Here is an 18096-nt window from a genome sequence, read left to right as displayed (position 1 = left end):
GAACACAGCACTCAAGGTGTGGTCTGAGCAGTGCAGAGTCCAGGGGCAGAATGACCTCCCTGCTCCTGCTGGCCACACCATTGCTGATGCAGGCCAGGATGCCACTGGCTCTCTTGGCCACCTGGGCACACTGCTGGGCACATATGCAGAGCAATCAAGGCTAGAATCTGGCAGCACTTTTTTTGCCATCTAGTTTCAATTTTGCAAGAAATAAAAAGGGAATTGTGTTTACTGGGGCTGTAAAGGAGCTTATTTAATAGGCACAGAGCTATGCAGAGAGAGAGAGAGAGGTGCATCACATGAAAATGTATTGACAAGTCTAAAATTGGAATGTAATCCATGATGCATTGTTTCTTGCTCTGTGTTTACTTCATGTAGATAGTTGTGATTGCAGTTTTCCTCGAGGTAAAAATAAACAAGAAGTAGCAGTAGTAGTGGTGGCACTGCTATGTCCATGGAGATGATCCCTTATTGAGACAGGCTGGGGGAGTTGGGGCTGTTCAGCCTGGAGTAGAGAAAGCTCCAGGGAGGCCTCAGAGCAGCCTGGCAGTTCCTGAAGGGGCTACAGGGGAGCTAGAGAGGGACTTTTGACAAGGGCTGGCAGTGATAGGATGAGGGATAATGGCTTTGAGCTGGCAGAGGGGAGAGTGAGAGTGGAGATGAGGAAGAAATTCTTCGCAGTGAGGGTGGTGAGACACTGGCACAGGTTGCCCAGGCAGGTTGTGAATGCTTCCTCCCTGGTGATGTTCAAGGCCAGGCTGGATGGGATCTTGAGCAACCTGTTCTAGTGGGAGGTGTCCCTGCCCGTGGCAGGGGGTGGGAATTGGATGATCTTTAAGATCCTTTCCAACCCAAGCCTTTTTGTGATCTCTTTTTGTGCTAAACTGAGCTGTCCAGAAGGGTGATGATTTGTGACAGCCTCTGTCTGGTTATGTGTGGGGGTGGTGGGTGGTGGCTATGGTGGTGACTCTCAAGGACACAGTCAAGTGCATATGTTTTGTCTCCTGGGTTTTGACAGTGTGGCCAGCAAAACCAGGGAAGAGGTTGTCCCTTTGCACGTGGCACTGGGGAGGCTGCATCTCAAATCCTGTGTTTGGTTTTGACATGCTGGCACTCGGTGCAGCCAGCAACAGAACAAGGGGACACAGTCTCAAGCTGTGCTGGGGGAGGTTCAGGCTGGATGTTGTTAGGAAGTTGTTGTCAGAGAGAGTGATTGGCATTGGAATGGGCTGCCCAGGGAGGTGGTGGAGTCTCTGTGGCTGGAGGTGTTGCAGCCAAGCCTGGCTGGGGCACTTAGTGCCATGGTCTGGTTGGTTGGGTGGGGCTGGGTGCTAGGTTGGGCTGGATGATCTTGGAGGTCTCTTCCAACCTGGTTGATTCTATGATTCTATGAAACATCTTCCCTGTAAAATGGCCTTTGGGGTGAGGGATGGCTTTGCAGAGTCCAGATTTCATCCTCCAGCTGTGAGAAGTCTGCTAGAGCATGTTCAGAGAAGGGCAACAAAGCTGGGGAAGGGGCTGCAGGAAAGCTCTGCTGAGGAGCAGCTGAGGGAGCTGGGGGTGTTTAGTCTGGAGAGGGGAAGGCTGAGAGCAGATCTCATTGCTCTCTACAGCTTCCTGAAAGGAGGATGGAGCCAAGTGGGGATTGGTCTCTTCTCACTAGTAACAACTGATAGAACAAGAGGAAGTGGCCTCAGGTTGCCCCAGGGGAGATTTAGGTTGGGTGTTAGAAGAAACTGCTTCGCAGAAAGGGTTCTCAAAGACTGGCACAGGTGCTTGAATCCCCATCCCTGGAGGTGTTTCAGAGAGGCAGAGGTGTGCTGCTGAGGGCCATGATTGAGCAGCAGCCTTGGTAGAGTCAGATGCTCTTAAAGGGCTTTTCCAACCCAAATGGTTCAGTGTTTTTTGCAGGTTTTGTGGAACGAGCCTGATGTTAATTCCATAATGAGGGCATTATCAGTGATTCATTTAGGGGAAGGTAAACAGAGGGATCACAGCATCCTCCTGGAGTTTTGCAAATAACATTCATTAGAGGTAGCCACTGATTACATAATTAACTGAAACTGTGCATTTATGTTGGGTGGTTTGCAGAAATAGAAGCTTTGAGAGCCAGATGCCAACAGCAGATCATTCAGTCCCTGCTGGGTTTCTGTAGGGCAGAATTCTTTCACAGAATCACAGAATCAGTCAGGGTTGGAAGGGACCACAAGGAGCAGCCAGTGCCAACCCCCCTGCCATGCCCAGGGACAGCCTACCCTAGAGCAGGCTGCACACAGCCTCAGCCAGCCTGGCCTCAAACACCTCCAGCCATGGGGCCTCAACCACCTCCCTGGGCAACCCATTCCAGCCTCTCACCACTCTCCTGCTCAACAACTTCCACCTCACCTCCAGCCTCACTCTCCCCACCTCCAGCTTTGCTCCATCACCCCCAAGTCCTGCCACTCCCTCACAGCCTCAAAAGTCCCTCCCCAGATTTTATTAGGCTCCCTTCAGATGCTGGAATGCCACAAGAAGGTCCCCTGGGAGCCTCCTCTGCTCCAGCCTGCACAGCCCCAACTCTTTCAGTCTGTGCTCACAGCAGAGCTGCTGCAGCCTCTGAGCATCCTCCTGGCCCTGCTCTGGACACACTCCAGCATCTCCACAGCCCTCTTGTCCCAGGGGCTCCAGAGCTGGATGCAGGACTCCAGGTGGGGTCTCAGCAGAGCAGAGCAGAGGGGCAGAATCCCCTCCCTGGCCCTGCTGGCCACACTTCTGCTGCTGCAGCCCAGGCTCTGCTTGGCTTTCTGGGCTGCAAGTGCACACTGCTGGCTCCTGTTGAGCTTCTCCTCCAGCAGCACCCCCAAGTCCCTCTCCTCAGGGCTGCTCTCCAGACACTCACTGCCCAGCCTGGAGTTGTGCTTGGCATTGCCTTGACCCAGCTGCAGGACCTTGCCCTTGGTCTTGCTGAATCTCCTGAGCTTGGCTTGTGCCCACCTCTGCAGCCTGCCCAGGTCCCTCTGGCTGGATCCCTGCCCTCCAGCCTGGCTGCTGCACCACACAGCTTGGTGTGGGCAGCAAACTTGCTGAGGCTGCACTCAGTGCCTCTGTCCATGGCATCCACAAAGATGTTGAACAAGCCTGGTGCCAGGACTGATCCCTGAGGGACTCTGCTTGTCACTGGCCTGCACTGGACCATGGAGCCATTGACAGCCACTCTTTGGGTGCAGCCACCAAGCCAGTTCTGCATCCATCAGTGCTGCACCCATCAAACCCAAGTGTCATGTTCCTGTGCTACTCTTTCTCACGAGGCTCTGCTAATCAGGGGGTTGGCACTAGGTCATCTTTAAGGTTCAGGGGCTGGAGGAAAACTCTTATGAGGAGAGGCTGAGGGACCTGAGGCTTTTTGCTCTGGTGAAGAGAAGATTTAAAGGGAGTCTAGTCAATGTTTATAGATATCTGAGGGCTGGAGGTCAAGAGGGAGAGGACAAACTCTTCTTGACTGCACCCTGGGATAGAACAAGAGGCAATGGATGGACACTGCAGCACAGAAAGTTCCACCTCAACATGAGGAAGAACTTCTTGACTGGAAGGGTCCCAGAGCCCTGACACAGACTGCCCAGAGAGGTTGTGGAGTCTCCATCTCTGGAGCCTTTCCAGCCTTGTCTGGATGTGTTCCTGTGTGCCCTGCACTAGATTCTATGGTCCTGCTCTGACAGGGGGGTTGGATTTGATGATCTCTGTAGGTCCCTTCCAGCCCCTGACATCCTGTGAGCCTGTTTGGAAAAGGTGATTAGGCACTGGAATGGGCTGTCCAGGGAGCTGGCAAAGTCACCATCTCTGGAGGCCTTTGGGAGCAGATTGGATGTGGCACTTGGTGGCATGGTTCAGCTGATGTCATAGTGTTAGGTTACAGCCTGGACTTGATGACCTCGGAGGTCTTGATCTGTGCTTCTGTTCCTCCCAAGCCATTCTGTGAGTGAGCCATGGCAGGGACTCCACCTGCTCTGTGTAGGAGGTGACCACTGTGAAGGACACAAAGGAAGGTGAGGAGGCTGAGCCCTCCGGGGGTACCTCCACGCTGGGCAGAGATGGTGGTTGGCATTTGGAGCAGCGCAGGGGAGGCAGCAGTGGCTTTAGCGCTCGGTGTGACTCAGCAGCAGGCACATCACAATATCACAGTGTCACAGTATCATCAGGGTTGGAAGAGACCTCACAGACCATCAAGTCCAACCCTTTAGCACAGAGCTCAAGGCCAGACCATGGCACCAAGTGCCACGTCCAGTCCTGCCTTGAACAGCTCCAGGGACGGCGACTCCACCACCTCCCCGGGCAGCCCATTCCAGTGTCCAATGACTCTCTCAGGGAAGAACTTTCTCCTCACCTCCAGCCTAAATCTCCCCTGGCACAGCCTGAGGCTGTGTCCTCTCGTTCTGGTGCTGGCCACCTGAGAGAAGAGAGCAACCTCCTCCTGGCCACAACCTCCCCTCAGGTAGTTGCAGACAGCAATGAGGTCTGCCCTGAGCCTCCTCTTCTCCAGGCTAACCAATCCCAGCTCCCTCAGCCTCTCCTCGTAGGGCTGTGCTCAAGGCCTCTCCCCAGCCTCGTTGCCCTTCTCTGGACACGCTCAAGCATCTCAGTGTCCCTCCTAAACTGGGGGGCCCAGAACTGAACACAGCACTCAAGGTGTGGTCTGAGCAGTGCAGAGTCCAGGGGCAGAATGACCTCCCTGCTCCTGCTGGCCACACCATTGCTGATGCAGGCCAGGATGCCACTGGCTCTCTTGGCCACCTGGGCACACTGCTGGCTCATGTTCAGGTGGGTATCAATCAGCACCCCCAGATCCCTCTCTGTCTGGCTGCTCTCAGCCACTCTGACCCCAGCCTGTATCTCTGCATGGGGTTGTTGTGGCCAGAGTGCAGCACCTGGCACTTGGAGCTATTGAAGCCATCCCATTGGACTCCATGTCTGGGAGCTTCCTGTTCCCAGGGTCCCTCGGCAGAGAAGGGGATTAAAGCAGCCAAATGCTTCCCTAACTCTTAATTGGAAGCAGATGCACAGGACTGGAGGAGCAGCAGCAGTGACATTAGCTCTGAGGCAGCAGCGATGCAGGCAGCAGAGGGAAGCTCCAAGTGCTTGGTGGTGACTTTGGAGCTGAGAGGGAGCACAGCAGCTCGCAGCAGGCAAGCAGCTCGTCGGGAAAGATCACTTGGAACTGGCTAAATCCACGTTTGGGGGCTTGAAGCATAGCAAAGTGCTGTACTGCTTCAAGTATAGCAAAGGCTGGAGTGGCCACTAGAAAAGTGACTGACTCTTTCTACTAAGCCCTCTCCCCTCCCAAAGGGGAGGAGAAATTGGGTAAAGGAGAGAGAATTGAAGTCTGGCAGAGGAGACTAAGCCAGCTTCAATGAAATAATAGCAGCAAAGGTAAATGCAGATAGGTACAAAGCCACTGTTCAACCCAGCTCTGCTGATGGCAGTCACATCACTGCCACCGATGCTGTGGACAAGCACTGCAGAAGTCCCAAACTGGGCTCAGCAAAAGGCAGGAACCAGATTCAGCAGGTGGATTCTGGAGCTGGATTCAGGAAGAGATTGAAGGCAGAATGGACAGAGTCCTGCTGGGACACCAGACAGAGCCTTGAGCCTGGTGATCTGGAGAAGAGGAGGCTCAGGGGTGATCTTATTACTGTCTACAACTACCTGAAGGGACATTGTAGCCAGGTGGGGGGTGGCCTCTTCTCCCAGGTAACCAGCAATAGAACAAGGGGCCACAGTCTCAAGTTGTGCCAGGGTAGGTTTAGGCTGGATATTAGGAAGAAGTTCTTCACAGAGAGAGTGATTGGCATTGGAATGGGCTGCCCAGGGAGGTGGTGGAGGCACCGTGGCTGGGGGTCTTCAAGCAAAGCCTGGCTGAGGCACTTAGTGCCATGGTCTGGTTGTTTGGATAGGGCTGGGTGCTAGGTTGGACTGGCTGAGCTTGGAGGTCTCTTCCAACCTGGTTGATTCTATGATTCTATTCTATTCTATTCTAAATCCCTCAGCTTTATCCTCAAGGTGACATCTCTAGGATGGAATCCCTTGGTCAGCTTAGGATCCCCTGAAATCTCCACACCTGCCCACAGGTGTGGCATTTTACTCTCTGCCCCTCAGCCTGGCAGACAAGAATTAGCAGTGGCCTTGGTCTGCACCAGCCCTTGCTCCTGACTGAGAACAACACTTCTGGAAGCAGCCACTCTCTGCAGACCTGCCACGAGATGCAGAAAGTGCAATGGAGAGACTGAGCTGAGAAGTAAAGGCAGTGACCAGAATCAGTTCTGTTTTCACTCAAACCAGGACACAGAAGCTCTTCTCTGAGCCAAAGGACATGCTCAGTAGGCAGAAATAAGGTCCCCTGATCTTTCCATGTCCCGTTCAGCTCCATGCAGAGGTGTCTGGAGCTGCAGTGCAGACACCAAACCCAAACAAACCAACCCCAGGCTCCTGGGAGAGTTCCAGCAGGCTCACTGCTCTGGGAAACAGCTGAGAAAGGCAGAAACATTGGAATGAGAGGATCAAGCACGATTTAGGTAGTCAATACTTGCTGTTCTGCTTTTTGAATGCATGGAGTTACCTTCCACCAGCTTTGGTGGAGGCTTTTCACAGCATCACAGGATGTTAGGGCTTGAAAGGGGCCTCTGGAGGTGTGCAGGGCAGTGTTGGGAGAACAGAGCCAGGCTCTGCTCAGAGATGTCCAATGATAGGACAAGGGGCAACTGTGAGGGTGACAGAGCCCTGCAGCAGGCTGCCCAGAGAGGCTGTGGAGTCTCCTCCTCTGGAGACATTCAGACCCCATCTGGATGCATTCCTCTGTGACCTGCCCTAGGTGATCCTGCTCTGGCAGGGGGGATTGGATGTGATGAGCTCTAGAGGTCCCTTCCAATCCCTAACGTTCTGTGATTCCTTGGGAGGTTCTAAAGACCTTTTCACAGGCTCAGAGGATGTTAGGGGTTGGAAGGGACCCCTGGGGATCTTTCAGAGCAACCCCCCTGCCAGAGCAGGAGCAGAGAATCCAGCACAGGGCACAGAGGAACACATCCAGACAGGGCTGGAAAGGCTCCAGAGAAGGAGACTCCAGAGCCTCTCTGGGCAGCCTGTGCCAGGGCTCTGGGACCCTTCCAGTCAAGAAGTTCTTCCTGGTGTTGAGGTGAAACCTCCTGTGCTGCAGCCTCCATCCATTGCCTCTTGTCCTATGGCAGGGCACAAAGGAGCAGAGGCTGTCCCTGTCCCTTCCTTCCTGACCCCCAGCCCCCAGCTATTGACAGACATTGCTCAGCCCCCCCTTATGGACTCTTTTTCTGTGTTTGATAGCAGGGCTGTCAGTTACCTTCACCCCCACCCCCAAAATAATGATGTTTAATGATGTTTCCCTCCACTCCTTCCTAGGAGAAGCACTTTTCCTGCAAGCTCTCTTCTTCCCCCCTAAGAAAACAAAAGAGAGGAGAACAAGGAGGAGGTTGCAAATATACTTCAATCAAAGGAAGCAAACAAACAAACATAGGTTGGACTGGATGATCTTGGAGGTCTCTTCCAACCTGGCTGATTCTATGATTCTATGATTCTATGAATGCTTCAAGGAGCTTGGGGAAAACAGAGCTGGGGAAAGTCTACTCATAGCATTGTGAAAGTAACAGAAATAGCCCACCTGGGAGATGAGTTAATGCAGCAAGCTGAGCAGGTGCCATGGCCAGTGCTGCAAAGGAGGATTGGAAGGATTGCTGGCAACTGCAAAGCCTCTGGAATGCAGAAACCCCAAGGTGTAATCTGTGTTGCTGAGTGCCACGTGCCTGGGTGTCATAGAATCATAGAATCAAGCAGGTTGGAAGAGACCTCCAAGATCATCCAGTCCAACCTATCCCCCAGCCCTATCCACTCAACCAGACCATGGCACTAAGTGCCTCATCCAGGCTTTTCTTGAACACCTCCAGGGTTGGTGCCTCCACCACCTCCCTGGGCAGCCCATTCCAATGCCAATCACTCTCTCTGTGAAGAACTTCCTCCTAGCATCCAGCCTAGACCTGCCCTGGCACAGCTTGAGGCTGTGTCCCTTTATTCTGTTGCTGGTTGTCAGGTGAAGCCAGGAAACTCATCCTACAGGGAAAAGGCTGGCAGAGGATTGCAGTTAATAAAGAGGAGCCCATGGCTGAGAGAGGAAGGTTGAAATGTGAACTTGTCCATACATGCCACTGCTGAAGGTGTTGGTCTCAGCCTTTGAGCAAAAAGGGAAGCTGGTGACCTGCGTGGCCATGAGCAGGGAGGAAGTGCAGTGTTAAATAATCAGAGAGGGGAGGAACATTTAGCATCAGTGAGCTGAAATTGATGCTAACTGACCTACTGTGTCCAGTTCTGGGCCCCCCAGTTCAAGAGAGACATAGAACTGCTTGAGAGAGTCCAGCACAGAGCCACAGAGGTGATGAAGAGAATGCAACAGCTCTGTTAGGAGGAGAGACTGAGGGAGCTGGGGCTGTGCTGCTGAGAGGAGAGGAGCCTGAGAGGTGACCTCATTAGTGTTTGTAAGGATGTACAGGTGAGTGCCAGAGGCTGGAGCCAGCTCTGCTGGGTGATGCCAGGGACAGCACAAGGGACAGTGGTGGAAGCTGAGGCAGAGGAAGTTCCATGGAAACATAAGGAGGGTTTTTTCCCCTGTGATGGTGACAGAGCCCTGGCACAGGCTGCCCAGGGGGGCTGTGGAGTCTCCCTCTCTGGAGGCATTCCAGAGCTGCCTGGATGTGTTCCTGTGTGACCTGCTCCGGGTGCTGCTGCTCTGGCAGGAGTTGGCCTGGCTGAGCTTTGGAGGTCCCTCCCAGCCCCTGACACTCTGTGACTCTGTGATACTGCCATGGGTGGAAAGAGCCTTGGATGACCTATTTGTCCTCCAGCTTGTTACAGTAACCCCAATTCTGCTTTTCAGATGGTAGGCAGGATTTGCTATCAGCCTATCAGCCTGAGGGTGGGGTGGGGGAAGTGCCTGCAGAGGGACACTTGAGCACTTTTTATTAAAGACATCAGAGAAGTTGATGTGGGAGAAAGTAAGGAAAATATTGACATTATTAGCAGAGATTTATTTCTTTTTAAGCTTCTGCAGAAGAAATGAGAAATGAAGGTAGCTGTTGGAAGGTTTTGCAGGGACTAGAAATGCAAACTAGGCTTTATATTAATAGCTGGGCAAAAAAATGGGCCCTGGAGCAGAGGAATATTCACCTAAGTCTTTTTCCTGCTTTCATCTCCCTCAGATAGCTCTAGTGGAAGCTTTCTAGCTAAAGAAGTGATGCTGCAGTGAGAGTCTTTGTTGCAGTGCTGTGTTTGTCAGCTGGAGTGATCTGGGCAGATCTGGGGCCCCCAGCACAAGAGAGACCCTGCTGTAGAGGATCCCAAGGAGGGGACCACCAGGATGATCAGAGGGCTGGACCATCTGTTCTGTGAGGACAGGCTGAGAGGGTTGGGGCTGTTCAGTCTGGAGAGGAGAAGGCTCCAGGGAGAACTTAAAGCAGCATTTCAGTATCTGAAGGAGCCCTACAGGAAGGCTGGGGAGAGACTGGAAGCCACACTCCAGCCCTGCTCCTTCAGGAGGTTCTTCTGCCCCTGTGCTCAGCACTGCTCATGTCACATTTGGAGTGCTATGTCCAGTTCTGGGCCCCTCAATTCAAGAGAGATGTTGAGGTGCTGGAAGGTGTTGAGGGAAGGGCAGCAAGGCTGGGGAGGAGCCTGGAGCAGAGCCCTGTGAAGAGAGGCTGAGGGAGCTGGGGGTGTGCAGCCTGCAGCAGAGGAGGCTCAGGGCAGAGCTCATTGCTGTCTGCAGCTACCTGGAAGGAGGTTGGAGTGAGGTTGGTGCTGTTCTCTTCTCACCAGTATCAGATGACAGGAGAAGAGAAACTGGCCTCAAGTTGCCCCAGGGGAGGTTTAGGTTGAGTACTAGAAGAAAATTCATCCCTGAAAGGGTTCTGGAGTTACTGGCACAGGCTGCCCAGTGAAGTGGTTGAGTCCCCACCCCTGAAGATGTTTCAAAGTGGCAGAGATGTGGTGCTGAGGGCCAGCTGGTTTAGCAGCAGCCTTAGCAGAGTTAGAGAATGTTTGAACTGGATGAGCTTAAAGGCCTTTTCACTGGAAATGCTTTTATGGTTCAATGACTCAGCTGGCAGAAGGGGCTGACTGCCACCACCTCTTGGAAATGGGCATCTACCTTTAGAGAAAGGTACTTCCTGAGTGCCACGAAGGAACTTCATGGAATCATAGAATCAGCGAGGTTGGAAGAGAGCTCCAAGCTCAGCCAGCCCAACCTAGCACCCAGCCCTGGCCAATCAACCAGACCATGGCACTAAGTGCCCCAGCCAGGCTTGGCTTCAACACCTCCAGCCACAGCCACTCCACCACCTCCCTGGGCAGCCCATTCCAATGCCAATCACTCTCTCTGACAACAACTTCCTCCTAACATCCAGCCTAGACCTGCCCTGGCACAGCTTCAGACTGTGTCCCCTTGCCTGGCATCAGAGCCCAACCCCACCTGGCTACAGCCTCCCTGCAGGCAGCTGCAGACAGCAATGAGCTCTGCTCTGAGCCTCCTCTGCTGCAGGCTGCACACCCCCAGCTCCCTCAGCCTCTCCTCACAGGGCTGTGCTCCAGGCCCCTCCCCAGCATTGCTGCCCTTCTCTGGACACCTTCCAGCACCTCAACATCTCTCTTGAATCACTGGTTGCCTGGGAGACCAACCCCCATCTGGCTACAGCCTCCCTTCGGGTGGTTGTACACAGCAATTTTCCCCAGCACATAACCATGCACAGAGCTGCACACAGCCTTTACCACATAGCACAGTAATCTCCTGCACAACTTTCATAGAGTACAATCACAATATTAATAATAATAATAATATTCTTTCCATGCACTTCCATTATTTTGCAGCAGGAAAACTGCAGACATCTAAATTCCTTGTTAATACCTTGTTCTTCCAGAAGGAATGAATTAGTGTGGAATTTTCCCATCAAGTTAGGGCAGGACAAGGTTTAGGTGACACTGGTTGTGGCTAACAATTGATTTGTGGCTGTGACATAATTTAATGCAAATCTCCTGCTCTAAAAGGAATGGCTCTGATGTCAGATTGATGGGTTGTACTTTGATTATGCATAGTATGCATGAAAGTCCAGCATCCTCCATGTACCTGGCTGAGAAGATTATCAGCTATTCACTGTATGAATATATAGCTTCATTAAAAAGGGCTCTGAAGATGCCTGTAAATCCTGGCAGAAGAGCTTGTGATGTTTCCACTATAAAACCCTCCTCAAATTCCCTTTCAATTTGTTTTATGTTGCTTTTATAGAATCATAGAATTGTTTCAGTTGGGAAAGACCTCTAAGATCATCCAATCATAGAATCAACCAGGAATCCTCCAAGCAGCTGGGGCCAGAGTGGCTGAGAGCAGCCAGGCAGAGAGGGAGCTGGGGGTGATGGGAGAGAGGAGCTGCAGAGGAGGCAGCAGTGCCCAGGTGGGCAGCAGAGCCAATGGCATCCTGGGCTGGCTCAGGAGCAGTGTGGGCAGCAGGACAAGGGAGGTTCTTGTGCCCCTGTGCTCAGCACTGCTCAGGCCACCCCTTGAGTGCTGTGTCCAGTTCTGGGCCCCTCAATTCAAGAGAGACGTTGAGGTGCTGGAAGGTGTTGAGAGAAGGGCAGCAAGGCTGGGGAGGGGCCTGGAGCACAGCCCTGTGAGGAGAGGCTGAGGGAGCTGGGGGTGTGCAGCCTGCAGCAGAGGAGGCTCAGGGCAGAGCTCATTGCTGTCTGCAGCTGCCTGCAGGGAGGCTGTAGCCAGGTGGGGTTGGGCTCTGCTGCCAGGCACCCAGCCACAGAACAAGGGGCCAGAGCCTTAAGCTGTGCCAGGCCAGGTCTAGGCTGGATGTTGTTAGGAAGTTGTTGTCAGAGAGAGTGATTGGCATTGGAATGGGCTGCCCAGGGAGGTGGTGGAGTCTTTGTGCCTGGAGGTGTCGAAGCCAAGCCTGGCTGGGGCACTTAGTGCCATGGTCTGGTTGGTTGGCCAGGGCTGGGTGCTAGGTTGGGCTGGCTGAGCTTGGAGCTCTCTTCCCACCTGGCTGATTCTATGATTCTGTGCTTTTAATTAACTAGAAGCTGTTAGAATCATAGAATCAACCAGGCTGGAAGAGACCTCCAAGATCATCCAGTCCAGCCTATCCCCCAGCCCCAACCAGTCAACCAGACCATGGCACTAACTGCTGTTTGGACTGGCTGATCTCAAAGATCTTTTCCAACTTGGTTAATTCTGTGATTCTGTGATTGAGTCCAACCTCCCCCCCCAGCCAGAGCAGGATCACCCAGGGCAGATCATACAGGAACACATCCAGATGGGTCTTGAATGTCTGCAAATAAAGAAGCTCCACAACATCTCTGGGCAGCCTGCTCCAGGGCTTCAGCACCCTCACCATAAAGAAGTTTCTCCTGATGTTGAGGTGGGACCTTCTGTCTCCCAGCTTGTACCCCTTCTCCCCTGTCCTATCACCCCTTCTCCCCTGTCCTATCACTGGGCAGCAGCCAAAAGAGCCCATCAGCTCTTCTCACCCCCGTACAGTTAAAGCACCTAAGGCATATCACTGCTTCAGCTGAGTGTAAACCTTGACTGGTTGGAAACTGAGCACAGAACAGTGCATGTGCCTGAAAGTGTTTCCAGCTGTTGGCCGAGGGGTGATTGGGTCACACTTCCCAAGGTCAGGAGATGGAGAGAAAATCGATAAGAGCAGAATCTTTTTTAAGGAGAGGGTGCAGAGGGCAAAGGGTCTGAGTCCAGCTCCTCTAGCAGCTGCTTACACTCTCTGAGTTATTCACCTCCCTGGCCATTCGCAGGGCATCCTAAGGAATGTAGTTAACCTCATTGTGCACTTGTGATGGTTTGAGTGCTTTGATGTGGTGTAGGCTGTCCCCAGGTCCAAGGGGAAGAGCAGGAGCTCCCTTAGGAAGAAGAATGGGAGTTGATCAGGCAGCAAAGAGACTCTGCGGTGAGTGATGGGGCTGAAGAAAGCCTTTTGGGCTGTTTGTGAGAAGGATTCTGCCAGCTCTTCTCAGCACAAGGATGATGTTTTCACCTGGCTGGTTTTCACCAGAGTCCTTGCTGAGTATCACAGCAAGGGGAAGGCTCTTAGCAGTGCTTGGGGAAGGTGAAGTCTGAGGTCTGTCTGAAGTTGTTAGGGAATAGCAACAGCTGCCTGGATGGAGGGATGCAGGTTGAATCTTCACAGTGGTGTTACCAACAGGTTACTTTGCTGCTCCTCTTTTGGTGCTGATTTTTTGTTTGGTTACTTAGTTTGTTTCTTTGTTTTTTTAATTCACTTCAGCCTTTTAACTAGTGCTGACCTGAATATAAGGATAGAAAAATGAAACTGAGGACATTTAGGCACTACTTGAACTAAGCTGACTGATGAATCTCTGCACCTGCTCACAGATACTCTTTTTGCTTGAAACAAATTCTTTGCTTTCTGCTTTTATCAAAGAATGGTTTGGGTTAGAAGGGACTTTAAAGCTCATCCAGTTCCAACCCCCTGGAATGGGCAGGGACACCTCCCACTAGAACAGGTCACTCAAGGCCTCATCCAGCCTGACCTTGAACACCTCCAAGGAGGGAGCATCCACAGCCACCCTGGGCAACCTGTGCCAGTGTCTCACCACCCTCACTCTCAAGAGTTTTTTCCTCATCTCCAGTCTGTATCTCCTCTATTCCAGCTCAAAGCCATTGCCCCTCTTCTATCACAACCAGTCCCTCCCCAGTTTTCTCATAGCCCATTTCAGGCACTGGAAAATAGCTTTTGTGTTTCCACATTTCCCTTTACCCCTTTGGTAAAGCTGTGCCATTAAAAGATGTCTTTTACTGTGGCTGAGCTGAAAAATGGAAGGCAAAGAATCATTTCAGTCCCATCAAAAGCTGTCCTTCAAACTAAGAGTCATTTACATTCCTTGTTCCAGGCATTGGAACTCTTTTTGTTTGTTTGCTTTAACTCCAGTTGTGCTCTCAAAGAATCTAAGCTCATCCCAAGCTTTCTCTGTTGATGAATTCATGAGGGTGAGTGAGGTTTGTGAGAGTTGTTGTTCTCTCTTTCTACTTTCTGACCTTATTTCTACTGAGACTCCCAGCAAGCTGCTCATAGCTGTGCTGGCTTCTCTTCTCATGCCCTTCCCATGCCAGTGGCAAGAGATGCATGAAACTGTGTAGTTGCCACAAGCAACAAATGTTCTGTTGCAGAAGAGGAAAAGGCAGTCATGAGATGTGCTAACCCTAGAGGCTGCTCCTGCTTGGGTGTGTAAAGAGGAAACAGAGGAGGCTTTGTGCAAACATGCACCCCAAAATGTAGAGCTGCACCCAGTCCAGCTGCCTGTGAACTGCAGTCAATAAAAGCACCACACAAAAGGGATTTTGCAGGTTTTGGAGCAGTTCTCTCTGTTTTCCTCTTTACCTCCCCTGCTTGAGCCTGCTTTAATGTCATAGCTACGTTTCAGTATGTGAAGGGGACCTACAGGAACGCTGAGGAGGGGCTTGGAGTGGTAGGACTAGGGGCAATAGTTTGGAGCTGGAGCAGGAGAGGTTTGGGTTGGAAGTTCTGCACAGTGAGGGTGGTGAAACACTGGAACAGGTTGCCCAGGGAGGTGATTGAGGCCCCATCTCTGCAGGCAGTCAAGATCAGGCTTGATGTGGCTCTGTGCTGCCTGATCTAATTGGAAGTGTCGCTGCTGTCTGCAGGGGGCTTGGGCAAGATGGCCTTTGAGGGTGCCTGCCAGCCCCATGCAATCTCTGAATGTCAACTTTCATACTCTGTGTGCATGCTCTGGTGCACTCCTGTGTTCTCACACACACCCAGAGACACCATCCAGAGCAAATGATGTGTGCACGAGGGTGTACTTACACCTCACTGGAGCTGGAGAGAGGAAAACCAGCAGAGCATTCCCAGGCCAAAGCAAGTGTTGCCTACAGCAAGTCTCTCAGTGGCACAGACAGCACCCAGGGGCTCTCATGGCATGTCAGCCTTCATCCACTGCTCAGTCTGAAACCACAGAAAGGCTTGAGTTGTAAGGGACCCTAAAGACCATGGAAACATTGAGTTGTCCCAGTTGGAAAAGGTCTGTGAGGTCATTGAGTCCAACCATTAAACCATGTCCCCAGCAGCCATGCCCACAGCTTTCTTGGACACCTCCAGTGATTCTAGAGACTCCAGCACCTCCCTGGGCAGCCTGTGCCAATCCTGGACCACTCTTGCAGCAGAGACATTTTTCCTCCTCTCCAACCTAGCCCTCCCCTGGCACAATTGCAGGCCATTTCTTCTCATTCTATCACCTGATATTAGGGACAAGAGACCAACCCCCACCTCACTGCAACCTCCTTGCAGGGAGTTTTAAAGAGCAGTTGAGTTCCATAGGCAGGCACAGCTCTCACTAGACCAGCTTGGCCTAAGCCTCACCCAGCCTGGTCTTCAGCACTTCCATAACTTCTCTGGGCAGCCCATTCCAGGATCTCACCACCCAAGTGTGATGCAGTGTCTGTACCAGGACACTGATGCAAAGCAGCAGCTGATGCTTTTAGTTAGCTTCTCCTAAGGCTGTGTTTGGCAGAGGGATGCACAGTTTGTGTGAGGCTCTCCTCTCTTCACTTGCAGGCTCCATGACATTCAGGATAATGTGCCAAATGAGGCTGTTTGTACCAAGGGTCAGGCCATGGTCTGTAGCCTCTGTGTGGGCTGAAGTAAACCCAGTGTTGGGACAGAGCAGTCACTGCTTGGTGCTGCCAGCACAGTGCCTGCCCTTGCTGTGCTCCAGGGGCTTTTCAGTTGTTTTCATCCTTTCAACAACTTCAGTCCTGCTTTGGTAATTAATGCCTAAGAAATAGAATGTCAGGGGCTGGGAGGGACCTCCAAAGCTCATCCAGTTCAACCCCCCTGCCAAAGCAGGAACACCCAGAGCAGATCACACAGGAACTATCATTCAGGTAGCTCTTGGATGTCTGCAGAGAGGGAGCCTCCACAACCCTCCTGGGCAGCCTGTGCCAGGCTCTGTCACCCTCACAGGGAAAAAAATCCTCCTCATGTTTCCATGGAACTTTTTCTGCCTCAGCTTCCACCCCTGCTCCTTGTGCTGTCCCTGGCATCACCCAGCAGAGCTGGCTCCAGCCTCTGGCACTCACCTGCACATATTGATAGCCATTGCTGAGGTCACCTCTCAGGCTCCTCTCCAAGCCCCAAGCCTCAGCTCCCTCAGGCTCTCCTTGTAAGGAAGATGTTCAACTTCCTTAACCATCTTTGTGGCTCTATGCTGGACTCTCTCAAGCAGTTCTGTGTCCCTCTTGAACTGGAGGGCCCAGAACTGGACACAGTACTCCAGATGTGGCCTCAGCAGGGCAGAGCAGAGGGGCAGGAGAACCTCTCTCAACCTACTACCCACAGCCCTTCTAACCCACCCCAGAATGGCATTGCCCCTCCTGGCCACCAGAGCACACTGCTGGCTCATGGCCATCCACCAGGTCTCCCAAGTCTTTCTCCCCTTCACTGCTCTCCAGCAGCTCAGTCCCCAGCCCATACTGATCCCTGGGGTTCAGAGGATCACACAGGATCACAGGATGTCAGGGGTTGGAAGGGACCCAAGGAGATCATCCAGTCCAGTCCCCCATGGGTTGTTCTTTCCCAGGTGCACGACCCTACACTTGCCCTCTTGAACTTCATTCCATTTCCCCTGCCCAGCTCTCAGCCTGTCTCAGTCTCTCTGAATGGCAGCACAGCTCTCTGGTGTGGCAGCCACTCCACTCAGCTTGGGGTCCTCACCAAACCTGCTGACAGTGCACTCCAAGCCCTCCCCCAGGTCATTAGTGAATACATTGAATGGCATGCCTGAGGCTCCCTGGAAGTGAAGCATTGAAGAGAAGAGGCTGTTTAAGAGAGGAAGAGAAGTCTATGTTGATATATTTAAATCACAGTAATATTTTAGCCTGAAAGACTGCAAATTTGGGCACTTTTGGCATTCTGAGGGGAGGGAATGTTTGTTTGGGTTCAGAGTTTTTCCAAGCAGCCTCTTAGAGACTATAATCATCATAGAAGGGTTTGGTTTGGAAGGGACCTCAAAGGTCATCTAGTTTTAACCCCCCTGCCATGGGCAGGGACACCTCCCACTAGCCCAAGTTGCTCAAGGCATCATCCAACCTGACCTTGAACACCTCCAAGAAGAGGGTATCCACAAGCTCCCTGGGCATCCCTGTTCCTTATCCTGTCATCCCCTTCTTTCAGCAGATAACATGTTCAAAGCTGGGTGAGCTGCTGTGGTTGGTGTAGCAAAACTCTGCTGTGAGCTGAAATGGGAGATAACCAAGGGCTCCTGCCTGGCCTTGATGGGATTAGCAGGTGCTGTGAATCAGCCAGGCAAAGAGGCCTGGGGTGCCAACATCTGACTTGCTGTTCCATCAGAGATAGTGGTTCCATTTAATGTGCAAAAGTAGAGTCATCTTGGGGTGGTTCAGTTCAAAGCTCTGCAAATGGCTCTCTCTGGCAAGATGTGCAGGAAGCAGGTTTGAGCCTTCTGCAGCACATCCATGTCATGGCTGGAGGAGGAGGCAGCTGAGCTGGTGGATTTGCCCTCTTTAAATAAGGCTTTAAACAGCAGACCATAAGAAGGGCTGCCTGAAAAGCATTTTGCAAGCATTGCTCTGGTTCAGAAGGTGCTGCACAACAGAGGCTCTGCCTTGCCTTTGATTTTCCTTGTTAAAAGGATTGTAGAACCATGTAGTCCTTGTCCCAAGATATGCTGCTTACAGTGATGTTCCCTGAAGACACAATCTAGCTCGAGCTGCTTCCTCTGGCTATCTGCTGTGAGGTGCTTTGACTTTGGATGGAGCTTTGAAAGCCATATGTGGGGATAAGGTTTCAGCTTCATGCTCTTTTCTGTGCTGCAGATGGCAAAAGCTACCCTTTGAAGTGCTCCTCCATGCTCTGCTCCCCTTTGGCATGCCAATGACTTGATAGAAACAGACCTGTGCTCACTTTTGGGCTTAACAGGCTGCTCTGCCATCCCTTTACATTTTCCTTCTCTCCAGGGTTTGCTGGTTCTGAAAAGCTTTGT

The 18096-nt window shown here is 52.2% G+C and overlaps 1 protein-coding gene across 11 annotated transcripts in view; it reads left to right on the top strand.

The window, feature by feature from the left end:
• PTPRK (protein tyrosine phosphatase receptor type K) overlaps nt 1-18096 on the top strand; it is a 609180-nt gene that overhangs the window by 443352 nt on the left and 147732 nt on the right. The window lies entirely within an intron of this gene.

Source organism: Pogoniulus pusillus, chromosome 33, assembly GCF_015220805.1.
Source record: "Pogoniulus pusillus isolate bPogPus1 chromosome 33, bPogPus1.pri, whole genome shotgun sequence".
Classification (NCBI taxonomy): Eukaryota; Metazoa; Chordata; class Aves; order Piciformes; family Lybiidae; genus Pogoniulus; species Pogoniulus pusillus.
The sequence above is the reverse complement of the archived record's forward strand: the minus strand, read 5'-3'. Positions and strand labels throughout refer to the sequence as shown.